The following is a 16862-nucleotide window of genomic DNA, read 5'->3' as shown; positions in this document are numbered from 1 at the left end:
TACAATCCTAACAGATAAAGCACCTAAACAGATTTTTTTCATGTATATCCAATAGTTACCATTCTGTTTTTCTCTCACCTGTGTCATACAGGTTGTGTGCAATACATGATTTAATTTGAAAATGAATATATTAGCTGCATTTATTCCATGCTGTAGTGCTGCACCAAATAGTCTCTGAAAAATAAATGCTATGCATCTTATTCAAATTAATCTGTTCCACTCTAAAACCCCTCAAAACCATCCTGCTTCAGATAGTCCACATCTGACTGAGCTCTACAACTACAGTCACAAGGATTCAGCCTTAGACTGTCTGTTTTTTTGGGTTTTTTTTCTAATATAATATTATAAAGACAGAGAAAGAATCAAAAGTAACCAGAGAACTGGTATTTCTATAAATAATATTTTTAGAAAACTAGAACTCTCCAGTGATAGGATAAATCAACTCATGAGTTCCTCATTAGTAAAGGGATTCAAAGAGAGATGTGGTTACCTGCTTGTTCTTTCCAGGCTACCAAAAGGGAAACTGTGATTTAAACCACGGTTTGGACTCCAAGTCTCCTTTTTGGTTTCTGGCTATAACTTCCCAGCCTTTTGTTCAACCCTCTCTATTCACATTGACTTTTAAACTTTCAGTTTCTTCATCTTTAAGGTGATAATAAAATCTAAAGCTGTTTTGCTGTGAGTATTAAATTGCATAGTACCTTAACAATACATAGTTTAGCATGTGGGATCAATTGTAATCCCCACCCCTCATATCACCCCTTGTTATGTTTTCAGCTTTGCTGAAAAGATAATCACTCCCAAATTTCATGACAAAGTTAAATGCCAATACCCCCAAGATTCTGTTCCCAAATCCCCCAGTCAAAAATATTGCTTCTTCAATCTAATACATAATGTATCTGTACATCTTCGTTAATACTTATTACTATTTAAAGATTTATTTAATTGCCTCTGCTTCATTGTCAATGTCTCAAAAACAGGAACCACAGTGTAAATCACCTGAGTATCCTCAGAAAATGAATGAAGTAACAACAGTAATGTACATTTATTGGAGACTAATGTATTCCAGGTGCTATCTCCTTGGTTTTTCACTCTTTTCAACAAATTCATGTCAAAGGTAGTATTACTATTAGTTTGCAGAAGAAAAAAAAAGCAAAACTGTGATGCTTAGGGGGATTCAGCAACTTACTGAAATCACATAGCTACCAAGAACTTAAGCTATGTTTTGAAACAATATTGTCTGATTTCATAACTCAACTCTTAGCCTCCGTGTTATGAATACGGTAGTCCTGATGGGAATCTACACTTTGTCCATGGAGATACAGTTTGACACCTCTGTGGTAATAGTTCTCTTTATTTTAGCTAGGCAATGGAGAGAGTCCTTTATGGAAGCTGGGGTTAGTAACAAGATCTAATCAGAACGGAGTGGTGTTGCATGGGAAAGGGTAGATCCGGATATAACCACTGGGAAGCTCTAGCAGTGGAGACAGGGTTTATTGTAGGAGATAGGCAGGGAGAAAGACTAGACGTGGAGTCTAGAAAGAGTAGCTTTATACATCATGCCCAGACAAGCAGCCAATATCAGGCAAATTCAACACAAAGTGAGGATCTTAACAGAACAATGGGGCATGAAAATGTTTCAGGAAAAGAGCCATATTCAGAAATTCAGTAAGATAGGATTGGAAGTTCAGTTCTGGTGCTGATTATCTCTCAGATAAATTTACTAGTGAATGGTATATTTTTGGTTCTATAGAAACTATGTATCAAGAAACGGTCAGAAGTAGATTGTATTGATCAAGACAGGCATTTACTGTGCCAGAAAAAGGTACAAAGTAGGAGATGAACTAGAAACAATACTAACATGATGCTGAGCTCAGTAATTGCATATTTTAAGGCCAAGTTAGGTAGAGTTATAGACATCTTCCTTTTGTCTAGGTGTCTGTAGACCTTTGAGGGTACGAATCTAGGAAGATCCAGATGGACATATTTCGTAGAGAGAGCTAAACTGACTTACTGAATCCTACTAAAATTAAAGCAATTTTAAAATTTAACCTAAACACCTAAAAGAGTTTTCTAGAGGGCCCATAACCAAAATTCTATCTCTCATAGACAAAGCAAATGACAGAGCCTATGCATAAATAATAACAGCATTTATATTATTGCTTCAATTCTAGCTTTGTTTATACAGTTTTAGCATTTCTCAAAATCACCCAGAGAGCTTATTAAAACAAATATTTATGGACCACCTCCAGAGTTTTTGATTTAGTATATCTGTCATAAGGCATCATAAGTTGCATTCTAACACATTCCCAGGTAATAATGATGATGTTGGTCCAGAGAGTACAGCTTGAGAACCCCTGAATTAGAGTAAAACTTCTCTTAAGTTTTACTAATACAAATTGATTCAAAGCCACTGACAGTAAAGCAGTGGTAGAAAACATAGGTGAATAAAACAGCCTTGCCTAAAGCTGAGATTCCTTAGTGATTCACGGAATTTGAAAATCAACTGGATGGATGCATTTCCAGATTCTGAAACTCACTTGTCTGTATCTGGAGCACCTGCTATATTTCCCAGTTTTAGAAGTCTATATTCTTATTTAAACCTATAATGTATTCCAAATATATCCTTAGATGGGTTTCTACTCCAGCCCTATTTTGTTTGCTTATACCAACATGTTAATATTACATCATTATAGTATGTCTTCTCATGAAACTAATAACATGTCTACCCAAAAATGACTTATTTTCTAATTTCACATTTTAATTTACCTACAACTTTTGAATTCTATCTTTAATATGATGAAAAAATGTTGGCAAATAACATGGTCTTGAACAGAGGCATTAAAAAGAAATGTGGGGAACACTCACATTTCCACAAGGAGTTAAGCCAGGACTCCTTGTTAACAGCAATGGCAGAGTTGAGGAGCAGGTGTCCGGCATTAATCCACATAGCCTCATGACATTAATGGGAGTCCTGTGGCTTCATTCCCAAGCACCACTTTGAACATTCATCCCAAGATATGAATTAGCACAAAGTAGTTCCTGCACTGCTGGGTCTTATTGCTTAATTAATGTGATCATAATGACAGTGGGGGACTCTAAATTTTCTGTCACTTCATGTCCTATAAAGTTTCAATATAGTAATGAGCTTCATAAGAAGATGGGTCATTTGCATGTGCGAGTGTAAGTGAGAGGCTTGGAGGCAGTGCCCACCATTAAAAAGAAGTTATGCAATGATATTGGCTAAGGAAGACATAGGATGTGCACCAAATTTTAATGTTTATGGATGAGTATCTTAGGGCCAAATTCTGAAGAATTAATTTTCATTCATTTGTACAATTTCTCCATTGTGTTCCAAAGAGAGAAATAATCAGTTAACTTGTCATACATTTAACTATCAATTTTCCTCTCAGCAGGTGGTTATAAACTCATCTATATACAAAATACTTTCCTATATTATGCTGAGTGTGCTGTAGTAGGGGTAAAATAATTCAAAGAAATATGTCGTATTTCCCCAGAGATAGTACAAAAATAATTTTCTCCAAGTTTTTAGATTTGCTGTGCTCTTCTTGTCCTTAAAATCTTTACCATTTGTAGCATTCGACACTATTATCTCTTAAATTTTTCTTCTCTCTGGCCTTTTATCTCATTAAAGTCTTCTTGTTCTCCTTCTATAACTCTACTACTCTGTATTCTTTGGCTACTCCTCATTAATATAATCTTTCAGTACAAGCAGCCCCCTGGGTTCTGATCTTTACCCTTTTCTCTGCCTCTTCTTTATTGTTTCCTTGGGTTATATTGTATATTTACACAATTTGAGTTATCAGCCTCAGGAAGAGGAGTCCCAGTGAAGTATGCTGGGAATCCAGAGAGTAAAATGTGTGGCTGAAATATGTAGGTCATGCAATATTCTACCCCAGCCTCACATTTTATTTGATCAAAAATACCTTTGCACTAATATACAATAAGGCAAAAGCATATATTTTTCAGAATAATAATTAATACAAATATACAAAAAGAAAATTTATCTTCATAATGTTCCATAGTGTGCCCAGTCACATATGGAGTTGTGGGCTAAAGAACCATAAAGCTGATTGGAAGAGAATCCCTTTGCTGTGTACACTAGAATTATGGACATTTGTTGCTAAATGAAATTACTTATCTGTATTCTTACCCTTTCTGGGGTCTAGAAAGCCATGTGTCTTCTGTTTTCAAATTTGAGATGGTTCAAAGAAGGGAGAATATTAATTTTCCCCAATATATACATGTATACTATAGCGAAAATGGAAGACTGCTTGATTACATGGACTGATGAGAAATAAGAACCTCAGGATCTCAAATTTTTGAACTTTAAGAGTAGCCAGGAGACTTTACAAATGGCATTTCATATTATCGTCTTAACATTCTAAACCTAAAATCTTATAGTTTACAAAATTGGAATTTTTATTCCACTGCGGTTATCATTATGATACTTTGAGGTTTTGAAAATATGAAACTTATATCCAGATAACTTTTAAACACAGCATACACAAAGCAGAAAACATATACATCAGCCTTGAGGTATGGGCATTAAAAATTGTCTCATCTCTAGAATGTATCAAATGTTAGGAATATAGAGTGTATAAAAATCAATTTAGCCGACATATATTAAAAAAAAGTCAAGCAAAACCTGGGTTTCACAACAGCATCAGTGAACAGAAAACAAAATTTTAAGAAATCAGGAAGGCACTTCAAAAAGTGGCTCTACTACAAAGTCAACCCAAATTTTTACATAAGTAATTGCAGACCAGGAAAAATATAAACATGCAACATAAAAGAAAATAATAATAAATATACTGGACTGATCCAGAAAGTTCATGCTCTAATCATCTATGTAGTTCTTATGGGGCAGACACCAAAGCTATTATAATTGGTTCTTAGCTAATGTGATAGTCACGAATCAAAACACCATGGAATCTTAGGGTAGAACACCTCTGAATCTGCAATTCAATAATCTTCATTTTCTTTTTTTTTTTTTTCACTTTCTTTTTTTAAAATTATTTATTATACTTTAAGTTCTAGGGTACATGTGCACAACATGCAGGTTTGTTACATATGTATACATGTGCCATGTTGGTGTGCTGCACCCGTTAACTTGTCGTTTACATTAGATATATCTTCTAATGCTATCGCTTCCCCCTCCCCCCTCCCCTCATCCCACGATAGGCCCGGGTGTGTGATGTTTCCCACCCTGTGTCCAAGAGTTCTCATTGTTCAATGCCCACCTATGAGTGAGAATATGCGGTGTTTGGTTTTCTGTCTTCATTTTCTACACGAAGAAACTAAGGAGCAGACAAGAAAAATGTATGCCCAGAGAAACATAAGTTTAAGTTTCACCTGGAATGAAACCACACCCCCTAACTTCCAGCTAGGCTATCTAAATTGTCAGATGAGGTTAGTGGTGGTAATATCCAAAGAGTGAAAATTAAGTAAATATTAAGGGTGAATAGTTAAGTGAATATTATTACGTGTAACCCCCTTTTAAGAAGTTTATTATATTTACACCTCCCAAGGCCTTGGTTTCACAAAGGACATTAAATAACAGACCTTAGATATAAAAGAATAAAAACAATATTATGAGGTGTCAGACCATAGTTGCTTACTCCTTTCTGCCTCATGATTCACTTTAACTTTCATCCCTCACCATATATATATATATATATATTTTATTTCTAAAGACTTATTTTTCTGTGTTCTGAGCAAGAATATCACTGAAATCCTGGCCCCAAATTAAAATGAATGGTCATTCTATGAGGCATTCACCTTGGAAAGAAATTTTGCCATGGACTACAGTGAACTAAGATCATAATTTAAACCACTGACAATCAATAACAGTTTGGTTGCTTAAACCCCTGTCCAATGTATTTCTTTTCTGCAGTAAAGGATCTAAGTCAAAGATGGAGTATATGCTATTTAATAGAGTAATGTACAATTCCAAAATTGCCATTGCTCTTCTTCCTTGAAACTCTCTAAAGCCATTTAAAATCACATGCATTTCTTTGTAACTATTCTCACACCAAATGCTAATATGAAGGCCAGTCTCTGAAGCTGGTTTGTAATCTCACACAAATCACTTGGAAGTGCCCAAAGGGGCCCAAAATAGATTCCTTATGTTGTAATGGAATTCATATATTAAAGACATATTGTAAGAATAATTCAGTTGACAAAATATACGTCCAACAGAAAGATAATGTCTGGTATGCATCAATGTCTTGTGCTTCCAGTGAAATACTAAATTTTGCACATTATCTCAAGTGCAAGTGTTAAATACTGCTGTGAGTCCTCAGGCTTCACTACATAGGATTGGTAATCTGTTGAAAGATTCCATAGAAATGTATTTCTACAAAAGAATGAAAATATCAACCTGATTGAAACTAATCTGAGGGTGAGAAGTCCAGTTTGATGAGCTCACCCAGAGCAAAGCTTTGGCTTCAAATAAACAGATGGCCCAGAACCCACTGGCTTAATGCCTGAGGCTTCAGGAACCTTATTGTGGAAGGCATAAGAAACATAGAAGAGTACCTTCACCAAAAGCTTTTGAGGTCTTTAGAATATAAATGATATATTCTTGAGATTCTTCTAAGTGAGTGTAATGCAAAGTGGAGAGAAGTAGGCCCCACTTTACCTTGGAAAACGACGAAGTTGGGACACCATAGGCTTCTTTGCATATGGCTTCTTACCAGTACTATGCAGCAAAACATCCCAAGAGATAATGATGTCTAGCAGAGAGTTGGCTGAAATCACTGTGCCCAGGGTTGCAATGGGAGTGCCAAAAGTAAGACTATGAAAACTGGAGAAAGTATTGGAAGACTTAGAGAAGCAATAGCTTTGCTCAAGGAAAATTCTGTAAGTCCCAACAAAGCGATGATTATAAACATGGGTGAGATGCCACCTGTAGATTCTTAGATATACTGTAGGAATCTTTGTAGCAGATTTCAACTTGTATTAGAAACAAGATGGAAAGCCATTATATATGCCATAGTGCTGTTAATGAGAACTCTTTTGTACTCACAATTTGATAGGGCTGAGGAAACTTCACCTGATATACAGTAGGTTTTGTTTCCTAGTGTTAGCTAGCCATCCATGAGAATTTATACACCCTGTACCATCTCCGAGTTCTTTTTATCAAAATTCCAGATTTTACATATATGAAATTCAAAGCCAATATGCTAGATTGAACACCTTCTTGGCTACCTGAGTCCACTATGGTCTGTGTCTGTTCTCTGAATTTACATATCAATTATCATCTGTACCATTCATTTAATGAGCTTATTATATCCTTGTGTGTGTCATTGTCTGTATTACTGTCCTGAATGCCTAAAACTGCAAAATATTCTACACACAAAAGTAGGTTCTATCTCTCTTACTAGACTCTAAACTCTCCAATGCTGTTCAGACTTGTCTTTGTTTAACTTAGAGTAGTTTATCCTATGCTATAACAATGGTAGATTCCCAAAAGCACTTGAAAGAATGCATGAATGAAATATTTAATTTTCCATCACTAAGTCCATGATGATGTTACACAGAGACATGCTCAGTTGCTGTTACATGGTTTGGTTCATCTATTTACACTATATCGTAGCCAATAATAAATAAATGGCTGAATGCTTCCTCTCAGTAGGGTGTAGTGATTCCCTGGAACAATTTCTCATTTGTCAGAATTGCATTTGGATATACATGCAAGGAGACAAGTAAAAAAATATACAAAAATCTGCTGATAAATTTAAAATTTTTCACTAAAAACACAGCAGTAAAACAGCTGAAGCTCAAATGTAGAGAATCATGTCTCCTGAAAATAAATATGCCCCAAGCTCATAAACACCAAGGCTAGTGGTCAGGAATGAACAGATGTTTATTGCCTCATGCACCCTCTGCTACTCTGGGATAATCTCTTAAATATCCCAAATCCAGTTTGAATTTAAATTAGATTCATATTTTCTTTCACGATTATTCCATTAAAAATATCATATGATTAGCCAATTAAATGGAGAGAAAAAAATCAGTAGGAGAGCGATCCCCTTTAATATTTTCAATTAAGATGTAGTGTGGCCAATAAAACGACTTACATTTTCATTTTATGGGTACCTATGGAGAGCATTATGACACAAATGACTCAGAAGAAGGTAATCGTTTCAAAATATATTGTAGTGGAAGACTGTAAACAGTGCAGTGTGTTAGCTTACAAGGGATGTGATGAAAATATAAAGTTTTTTTCAAAGGGGATTCATGTTTATTTTATAGTCTTTTAGGGTGCTTGTGCCTGCCAATTTACAGCACATATTTCTAAAATGCCACAGACTGTTCTCTCCTAGGGAAGGGTTGGAAGGTGAGGATATACCCATTAGGGGATAATACGTTTTTAAGGAGAAGAGAGTCATGCGGCAATTCCATCTTGTCTGCTGCCTGGATTTGAAAGGGAACTTCACCAGGGCATAGAATAAAATCGTATTTTCTTACAGAACCATAAGGGAAAGGCTGAGGCTACTTGACGTCAAATGCAACAGGAATGTGGAAAGTTTGTAACTCACAGCATGGGTATGAGTTATTTTGAGATCTGTAACCACTGATACTGGATTGAATTATTTCATTTTTTTTCTGAATTCTTGAGATTGTGACTCCAATTAATCTCAATCTTAATAGTTCTTAGCGGTTATAGTATGTCAACTTTTTTTTTTCTACAAGCTCTTCTGTATATTTCTTTTTTTTTTTTTTTTCGGATTCTCACTCTGTCACCCAGGCTGGAGTGCAGTGGGGCGATCTCGGCTCACTGCAAGCTCCGCCTCCGAGGTTCACGCCATTCTCCTGCCTCAGCCTCCCGACTGGCTGGGACTACACGCCACCACTCAGGGCTAATTTTTTGTATTTTTAGTGGAGACGGGGTTTCACCGTGTTAGCCAGGATGGTCTGGATCTCCTGACCTCGTGATCCGCCCGCCTTGTCCTCCCAAAGTACTGGGATTACAGGCGTGAGCGGTTATATTTGATTTTATTGGATTAACAGGAATGAAATTCTCATAGGCTGGGGAAATTTCTCAAGTCCTCCATATTAAAAATGTTTATCCCAGTAGGGTAGTTTATTGGGGGGGGGGGGCGGAAATGGAACAAATAAGTAAGTTTATTCTAGCTTTATTGAGAAATTACATATGTGATTTTGACTGAGCAGGAGCTTATCATGACTACATGAGCTTAGGATATGTCCTTGAATGTAGAGATTTAATAAATATTTATTTGGTCATCAAGGTAAAAGTAGGTCAATAGTATTGAGAACACTTCTCAACAAACTGAAGCATCAATGAAAAATAATAAAAGCAACTGGAAATTAAAAGACATATGACTAATAATAGAATTCTAAAAATTTTAAAAATTCTTTAATTGAAACATGTTATGTGCTTACCATGGATCGGACACTGACTAAACCTTTAACATATATTACTTCTCCTCAATCTTTTCCACAATCCAGTGAGATTGGTATTATCATCAGACTAATAAAGACCACATGCTCAGCAAGTGCCAGCAAGTTGGAGAATAATTACCACATCTAGGGCCATGTTGATATAGAGTTCATCTAACGGTCACATGTACTTGACACTGCTGTAAGCATAGGAAATACAGGAGTAAATAAAGGTGAACAAGTCAATGAAGATCACTTCACTCATGGAACTTATAGTCTATCTATTTTGAGTATAATTAAAATTTAGTCACCCAGCTATTTGATAAAGTACCTGTTTTTCTAATGAATATGATGAATAATTAAACATGTGAAGCCAAACATTGACCAAAGCCTTTTCTCCCCCTTTAATTCATGCTCATATAGAATAAACCTGTTTTCTACCTACTTTTGTGTTTAGCCAGTAATTATATAAACTATATTAATAGTTAATTCAAATCCCAGACTTCAGGTATGAATTAGATTCTGTCTTTGTTTACAGGAAGATTTGGATGAAAACGGAATCTTTTGATAAAATGATTTTTGGCCACAGGCATAAAAAAAAATCTAGAAGTTTGTTGTATCCATTTCCCCACCCATAAACAACTAGTTTAAATTTTCCAAATGATTATGTTATCTTATTTTCAAAAGCTGTCCTGTAGGAAATGTCTCAAGATTATTCATCTTAGAGAATTTCAACATCACTCCCCTCAAGAAGATTTTCATTTTACCAATTATCAAGTTTTAAGTGTAACTATGAGGTACTCTGAAAGTGAAATTTCAGGTCTTACACTGTGAAGAAGACATCTATAGGTCTGGCAGTCTTCAATGCTGTCCCTAACATTATATCACATAAGTAGTTAATGACAAAATCCACAATGATGACTTTAACAAGTATATGATTTGCTACCCTAACTTTCTGTTTTCCCACTAATTCTGTTATGTTTTCCCCAATCAAGATGCACTTGTTAAAGGTTTTCATCATGTTTGTTATGATTGGCCCAGAAGAGCTCTCTTGCAACTAATCATTTTCTTCTAAGACTTTGAAGAGAGTAATGATAACATATGTATTTTAAATATTTTGATATCTGCTGTGTATACATATGGTGATGTTAGGTATTAAGTGTCTTAACAAGTGACAAAACATTGATTTGGTTGAGGAAGTTACAAACTGAGAACTTGTACTGAGAATGTGCAAGGCACTGATTACTAATAGTAAATACAAGAGACAGAAATGTGTGCATTAATATTGGATCATTCATATACAAGTTACAGTAGCATAATCTTAGTCTGTGTCTACTTATCTATAAAATGTGAATAAAAATATTTCTTAGGATTTCAATAACTTTTAAGTTGTACAGTTTATAGAAAGCATTCAGCACAGTTTCTGGCCCATGAAAATTGGCATAGACGTGGTAAACACCATCATCCTCATCCAGTTGTCCTGCACATCCAAACAGCTATAAACTTGAATAGTTTGAAATAAAACAAGTGTTTTATTCTTATCTATCCTATGTCATGCAAGAAAAGCCTTCATGATTTCTGTATCTCTATAAATTGCAAAATGACCATGAGTGTGAACATGATGGACAGTTGTATAATGAACGTAATTTGAAGACACTTCTAGAAGATAAATGTGTGTGTATGTGTATATATATATTTTTTGTTTGTATACATGTACACTTTGTGTCTATAAATTTTCTGTGTACATATACACACAAAAAAATTTATATATATAAATTTATATATAATATGAGATATATGTGTATGTGCATGTACATTATACATGTATATTGTACATGTATATATATTATATATAATGTATAATACATATTAAATTATAATTATGCATATAATATTACATGTTGTAATACATAATATATAATACATATTATAACATGCATATTATAATATATAATGTATATTAACATATGTATGTATATATACATATAATATATAATACATATTATATATACATATGTATGTATATTATATTTGATATAATACATAATGCATATTATAATATGCAACACATATTATATTAATGTATAATACATATAATACATGCATTATATAAAATATATACATTTTATATACTGTATATATTATATATACAGTTTACAATGATTATTTATACACCCTTTTATATATATATATTTGTGTCACACCAGGTTTAAAATTATTTTTGTTCAGGTCATTTATTCACCATGGTTGCCTTGATTCTAGGCTGTTAATCAGGCTGTAACTTCTACTGAGTGGAGCCCAAAAAGTGAGTTGAAAGTCACACTTTTGTATGGAAAAATATTTTCAGCTCTTTGTTCCATTACCTCCACCAATACATATTATTATTATTATTATTATTTTATTGTAGCTTGGGCCTTCTGTCCTGGAGTATGTTTCTTATTTCCTCTCTGTCACGTAAGAGATTGGCAAAATTAGTAAATTAAATTAGGGTCCAGTCTTGGAACCAGCCAGTATTCTGAGGAGGCAAGGCACAAAGAACTTCATTCTAGTTTACTAATTTTGTCATTAATTTTCATATTTTTCAGTCTAGCATCTTATTTTGGCCCTGTCTCAGACATGTTGGCTCTGAATATGTAGACTTGCCCAAGAACTTCCAATAGATTAGCTCTTACTTCTGCCACTGTTGTACTTTACATTGAATCTCACTTCCTGTCAGTTAACATTATTCCATATGCTTACTATTATCAAGGAAATTACTACTAGTTTCTGCCTTTTAAAATTAGATATTGTTTTAATAGAAACTCAAAATGAATATAGAACAATGAAAAAAAGTATAGCCTTCTGTTTTTGACTTCAAACCAAGGTAAAAAACAGTTTTAAAACTAGGTTGAAGACCTGACAACAGATGTATCCATCTTGTGAGAGAAATAAGCTTTTCAAAGAGAAACTTTATTTTTTACCTTCTGGAACATGATACATAATAGTTTCTTAGTACATACTAATGAATGAATGATTGAATGACTTGATAAATGGATCAGATATCTTGTACCCTGATTATGAATATGTCAATCATTATTTGTGTAAATTTGAACACATCACTAAACTAGTGTTCTGAGCCTCAGTTTACATGTCCACAAATTAGAGAAAAACATATTTTCTGAAAAGCCAGTTTGTGAAATTAAAGGAAATAGTAAAAATTTATTTGAAAAGTATAAAGGTTAGATACCCTACAGCTTGGTAGTTATATAAAAACACACACCCCACACAGATGCTTACAGAACATATTAACAGCTCTAAGAAAGTGTACATTATGACACAGACCTAGTAGAGGGCAGGAAAGGAGGAGTAAGAAGCTATACACAGATATTTATCTCCTTTCCTTTATGAAACTAATCTTCAATCTGGGACTAGAGGTACAGAAAACACAATATTTTTAAGGAAAATTGTCAAAATTAATTGCAATTGAAGAAAGTCAATACAAAAAGGCCCCTGTGCCTGAAAGAGAGAAATTAATATATGCTGTACCTGGAACTCTATTGAGAGAGGGGAAGAAGTGAAATGATCACACTGTCAGTCACCGTGCGTGACTAAATCAAACTTGGACACAGGATGAGGAACATCACACACTAGGACCTGTTGTGTGGTGTGGGGAGCGGGGAGGGATAGCATTAGGAGATATACCTCATGTAAATGATGAGTTAATGGATACAGCACACCAACATGGCACATGCATACATATGTAACAAACCTGCACATTGTGCACATGCAACCTAAAACTTAAAGTATAATAAAAAAAAATTAAGTAAAAACAACAGCAAAAAATAGCCACATTACCCTAAACGTATATCGAGATAACATGCTTTAAATAAAAAGCAGCTGCAGAACCCTCTAGGGGAATGGACAGAAGAAAAGCAAGAAAATGCCAAAAACCTTCTTGAAGGAAAAGCACAAAGGTAGTGCCTAAGGTATGGTGCCGAACAGTTATTACTCTGGCAAATCAACAACTACCCTAAATACAAGTTTGTTCCTACAGAAATTACAAGGTAGTAGTGCAGTGAATGCAACCATAGCAATAATAAACCTAAAACTTGCCTGAATATTAACTAGACAAACTCAAACCCCTATTGAAAAGCCAAACCGAAGGAAGATTTGTCCATTTCCAGGTCAAGAATAACAAACAAGCAAACAATGTACCTTTGTCACCTGCTATCTGACTAAGATGTCTTGCTCTCCACAAAAGAGTAGGAGGTGTGCAAAAACTGAAGAATAAAGCACACTCCCAAGGGGTAAAACGGTCACCAAAAGAAAACTCAAAGAGAGCAAAGATATTACACCTAGCTGAGAGAAAACATAAAATAAGTATGATTAATATGATAAAACATTGATGAAAATGATATCAACATTGAGATGGATAAGTAATTTCAGCAGAGAGATGTAAATTGTAAGGAATAATTAAATGAAAATACTAGAAATAAACGAGAGTAACAGAGACGAAGAATATCTGATATGTTAACCAGTTGATGTAACAAAGTGGAGGAGATAATCAGTGAACTATAAGACAAGTTAATAAAAATTTTCCAAACTGAAACATAGTAAGAAAAATGAGTGAGGAAAAAAAGAAAGAAAAGAATGTCTAAAGCCTGGAGCCTGTATCAAATAGTTTTACAAATAGGAGTGAGCAAGGCAGAAGAATTATTTGAGAAAAACAATGGCCAAGAATTTCTCAACATTAATAAAAGAATTTCTCAACATCAATATAGAACCACGTATTCAAAAATCTCAGAGAATCAGCTTAAGGAGATTTTGGGCTGAGACAATGGGGTTTTCTAAATATACAATCATGTCATCTGCAAACAGGGACAATTTGACTTCTTTTCCTAACTGAATACCCTTGATTTCTTTCTCTTGCCTAATTGCCCTAGCCAGAACTTCCAACACTATGTTGAATAGGAGTGGTGAGAGACGGCATCCCTGTCTTGTGCCAGTTTTCAAAGGGAATTTTTCCAGTTTTTGCCCATTCAGTATGATATTGGCTGTGGGTTTGTCATAAATAGCTCTTATTATTTTGAGATACGTTCCATCAATACCAAATTTATTGAGCGTTTTAAGCATGAAGGGTTGTTGAATTTTGTCAAAGGCCTTTTCTGCATCTATTGAGATAATCATGTGGTTTTTGTCTTTGGTTCTGTTTATATGCTGGATTACGTTTATTGATTTGCGTACGTTGAACCAGCCTTGAGAAGACATTCATACAGCCAACAGACACATGAAAAAATGCTCATCATCACTGGCCATCAGAGAAATGCAAATCAAAACCACAATGAGATACCATCTCACACCAGTTAGAAAGGCGATCATTAAAAAGTCAGGAAACAACAGCTGCTGGAGAGGATGTGGAGAAATAGGAACACTTTCACACTGTTGGTGGGATTGTAAACTAGTTCAACCATTATGGAAAACAGTATGGCAATTCCTCAAGGATCTAGAACTAGAAGTACCATATGACCCAGCCATCCCATTACTGGGTATATACCCAAAGGATTATAAATCATGCTGCCATAAAGACACATGCACACGTATGTTTATTGCGGCACTATTCACAATAGCAAAGACTTGGAATCAACCCAAATGTCCATCAGTGACAGATTGGATTAAGAAAATGTGGCACATATACAACATGGAATACTACGCAGCCATAAAAAAGGATGAGTTTGTGTCCTTTGTAGGGACATGGATGCAGCTGGAAACCATCATTCTCAGCAAACTATCACAAGAACAGAAAACCAAACACCGCATGTTCTCACTCATAGGTGGGAACTGAACAATGAGATCACTTAGACTCGGGAAGGGGAACATCACACACCGGGGCCTATCACGGGGAGGGGGGAGGGGGGAGGGATTGCATTGGGAGTTATACCTGATGTAAATGACGAGTTGATGGGTGCTGACGAGTTGATGGGTGCAGCACACCAACATGGCACAAGTATACATATGTAACAAACCTGCATGTTATGCACATGTACCCTAGAACTTAAAGTATAATTAAAAAAAAAATCTCAGAGAAAAATTAAGCAGAATAAAGACTGTTTTTTAAAACAACCTGAATATTGAATATAACATATCTTCTAACTGATGAAACTTTCAAGAAAATCTTGAAGGTAGATGGATTAAAAAAAAAAAAAAAGCATCATATGTAGAAGAACAAAGATAAGATTTACAGAATATTTTATGCCAGAGGCCATAAAACCAGAAGACAACAAAGAAATATCTTTTTAACTGCTGAATGAAAAACAAAAACAAAAACAGAAACCAAAGTCAACCTAGAATTCTATACTTGGTGAAAATATCTTTCAAAAACACTTTCTCAGAAAAAATTATTCTACAAATAAGTAAAGTTATTCAGAAAAGCAATATTATATATATATGTGTATGTGTGTATTAGACTGAAATTTTGCATTTTGTTAAAAAGTGATGAGTACTGGAAAGAAAATAAATGAAGATAATTTTTATTACTTTAAATTGTTCTGAAATGTTAATGCATATCTAGAAACAATAACAATGTAGTATGTGCTCATAGCATCAAAAAAGGAACTTGTATGACAAAAGTAGCATAAAGATGGTAAGGAATGAAGTCATAACATATAGTTGTAAAGTACTTATGTGGACATGAAGCAGTGCTATATTTTGTGAATACACACTTGGATTAATTAAAGATTAATAAAGTAAACCCTTGGGCAAAAATAAATTATAAATGAAGGTTGTATATAATAAGTCAATAGAGAAGAAAAGATGAAGTCATTAAAATTCTCAATTTACATTACATGGAAACATCAAGAAAAATGATGGCTTTTGATCAAATTATGTCAACAGTCACATTAAATATAAATGGTCTAAATACATGAAATAAAAGGCAGAGATTGTCAGATTGTATTAAATAAAATCCATGAACATGAAGTTTACAAGGATTCAGCTTTAAATATAAATAGATAAGTTAAAAGTAATAGTATGAAAATGGTTATGCTATGCAAACACTTTCCAGAGGAAAGCTTATGGAAGTATTGTAATAGCACATAAAGTAGAATTTAGAAGTAGGAAATTCATCTGGGCTAAATTAAGACATTACTTGGTAAAAAACTGGTCAGTCCTCTAAAAAGACTACTTATGCATGCATCCAACAAGGGGACCTCATAATGCCTAGGGCAAAAATTTATAAAAATAAAAAAGAAAACCCAGAAAAATCCAAATTTATAGGTGAAGGCTTTAACACTTTGGTCTCAGTAACTGATAAAATAATTAGAAAAAATAATTTATGATGTAAAAAGGCTATGCAACAATTTCAAATTAGATCTAAATTACATCTATAAAACATTCCACCCAGTAAAAGCAGAATATATTTCATAGGAAACTTCTCAATGAAAATTAATCAAGTTAGA

This window comes from Macaca mulatta, chromosome 18, assembly GCF_049350105.2.
Source record: "Macaca mulatta isolate MMU2019108-1 chromosome 18, T2T-MMU8v2.0, whole genome shotgun sequence".
Classification (NCBI taxonomy): Eukaryota; Metazoa; Chordata; class Mammalia; order Primates; family Cercopithecidae; genus Macaca; species Macaca mulatta.
Note: the sequence above shows the minus strand (reverse complement) of the source record.